Source organism: Pteropus alecto, unplaced genomic scaffold (genome assembly GCF_000325575.1).
Source record: "Pteropus alecto unplaced genomic scaffold, ASM32557v1 scaffold24, whole genome shotgun sequence".
Classification (NCBI taxonomy): Eukaryota; Metazoa; Chordata; class Mammalia; order Chiroptera; family Pteropodidae; genus Pteropus; species Pteropus alecto.
Window position 1 is genome coordinate 5,443,665 of NW_006439192.1, and position 2,590 is coordinate 5,446,254.

The 2,590-nt window shown below is 30.8% G+C and overlaps 1 pseudogene; it reads left to right on the forward strand.

The window, feature by feature from the left end:
- The first annotated feature begins 1,134 nt into the window (after window positions 1-1,134).
- On the forward strand, window positions 1,135-1,253 carry LOC112483412 (annotated as a pseudogene).
- The last annotated feature ends 1,337 nt before the right edge of the window (window positions 1,254-2,590 follow it).

The window sequence follows — 2,590 nt, forward strand, 5'->3', positions numbered from 1 at the left end:
GTTGTTGTTGTTTTGCTTATTTCTAAATATGTTGGTAAGTTTTATTTGTTGAGGTTTGGGTCTTTGTTATCAATTTTGAATTTTATTACATTGTGGGTGGTATAGTATCATTGGCTCATAGGGAGTGGATGCTTGATGACTTCATGGAAAATTTAAACAATTTGTGTGCTAAAAAAGAATATCCACTTGCTACTTGATAGATTAGTTATCTATCTATCATCTATCATCTATCTAATCTCCATTAGATCAAGCTAGTTAACTATGTCGTTCATACTACTCTATATATGTACTAACTTTTCCTACTTGATTTGTCAGTTTCTGAGAAAAATGTGTTAAAATTCTTCCCTGTGATTGTGGATTTCTAGATTTCTCTGTAATTTTGCCGGTTTTAGTTTTATATATTTTAAGGCCATGTTATATGCATAAAATTTCAGAATTGTTATCTTGTTTGCTAGCTGAAGATTAGTATTATGGTTACAAAATGAAACTGTTTCCCTCAGCAATGATTTCTGCTCTAAAGTATACTTCGTCTGATATTTATTGTTCCACTTTTTTCGGTTCATATTTTTCTAGTATATCTATTTTCTTTCAGTTTCATATTTTTTGAATCCTTATGGTTTATGCTGTAAAGAGCATAGAACTGTTTTTTAAATCTATTCTGAAAACCTTTATCCTTTACTTAACAAGACCGATGCATTTACATTGATTTAATATTTTACAGACCTGTATTTATTACTATTTTTTATTTTTCTATATGCGATTATTTTAATTTGCTTTTCTAAAAAAAAAATGCTCACTTCTCATAAATTGAGTCAACATTTTTAATTGCATTTTTTGTCCCTTTATTATTTAGTTTTTCTCACCAGATTTGGAACTATGTATTCTTCCTTTTATTTTTAGACTTTATTCTTCAAAAATTTTACATGCTAATAGATTTAACAAATGCTACAGTTATTATCTGTGCTTTCTTCCTTAACAATGCTATGATCTTACTATAATTTTACTTAATCACACCTCTTTTATATTCCCTATTATTTCTACCTGTTAGTTCCAACTTGTTCTTAACCCTTCTAAAATTATTACTATTACTATTATTATTGCAAACAATATCTATTTATGTTTATCTCAAAAATCTCCAATTTTTATGCCACCCTGAACAAGCTGGATCTCGTCTGATCTCAGAAGCTAAGCAGGGTCGGGCCTGGTTAGTACTTGAATGGGAGACCGCCTAGGAAGACCAGGTGCTGTAGGTGTAAAGAATAAAAAATAAGGGATTGTAAGCTGACAAGGTCCTTGCAATTTGTGAGGTCAACCAAGGGTTGCCTCTCCTAAAAAAAAAAAAAAAAAAAAAATTCCAATTTTTTCCTTATCACTGTTCCTTATATATTTCTCCATCTTTTGGGGTTCATCTCTCTTTGCTGAAGTATATCATTTTATAATTCTTTCAGTAAAGCTCTCGAAGTGTTTTCAGTCTTTGTTCACCTAAAACTGTTTTGAACAGTAATTTAGATGATATAGTCTGTATATGTTTACATCCTCTGTTATTTTTCCCTCATCATTTTGATATTGGTCTATTTTTTTCGTAATTTCTTAATGGTAATCCATTTCTAGTTAATCTGTTTTTCTAAGTGTGGAGATGTCTGCATACAGATTTATTTTAATTTTCCTCCTCATGACTCACTGGACTTCTTATAGCTCAGAATCCTTGTATTTTATCAATTCTAAAAAATTTAAGACTTTTTTTTCCTCTTCTCTATTGTCTCCCCATCTGAAAATTCAGTTTTTTGTATATTGAACTTTTTATTTTCCTTCATGTCTCTTAACATGTCTTTCATATTTTCTATGTATTTATCTCTCCATTTTATATTTTAAGTAAATTCTTCAGATTTATCTGTATCTAATTTATTGCTCAAGTTCTACACTGAATTTTTAATTTAATCAACTATTTCACAAGTTTTGATTCTTTTCAACTCTGCCTGCTTATATTTTCACAGTATGCTTTTCTTCCATTATGACTTCTAATCATATTTTTAAGCTGTTTTCATTATTTTAAATATATCAATTTTATGGTCTTTTTCAGATTGTTCTAATACCCAGAATCTGGGGTCATGCTAACCTTCTTGTCTGATTTGTCTGCTCTTACTTAAAAGAGATAATTTCCTCATTTCATTTCTCAGTTTTTTTGGGGCTTATTGTCAGTTTTTAAAAAGTTTGAAATTCACACCTCCCTTCCCAATGGAGTCCTGTTTGCCCTGAGTTGAAGTATTCTTTCCTGCCAAGCATTATTAACTTCTTTCTACCAGTTATCTCACGGGTGTTATTGGTCTGGAATCAAATTTTCCCCCGATTATTTTCTCAGTTTTAAATTCCTGCCAAGCAGGATATAAATTTGGATACTACATCTGCATGTGATATGAGCCTGGGGCTTTAATATCTTATGATAGGTGTTTTGACACTCACATCCCTAAGCAAAGATAAATTTTCTTATTCCTATCTTGGACCAAGATTAGGAGTCTATTTATTTCCTCTTACACAGATGGGCAGATCATTCCCAGGTGATGGTTGAATTGGGTCTCAGTTCTCATCTACA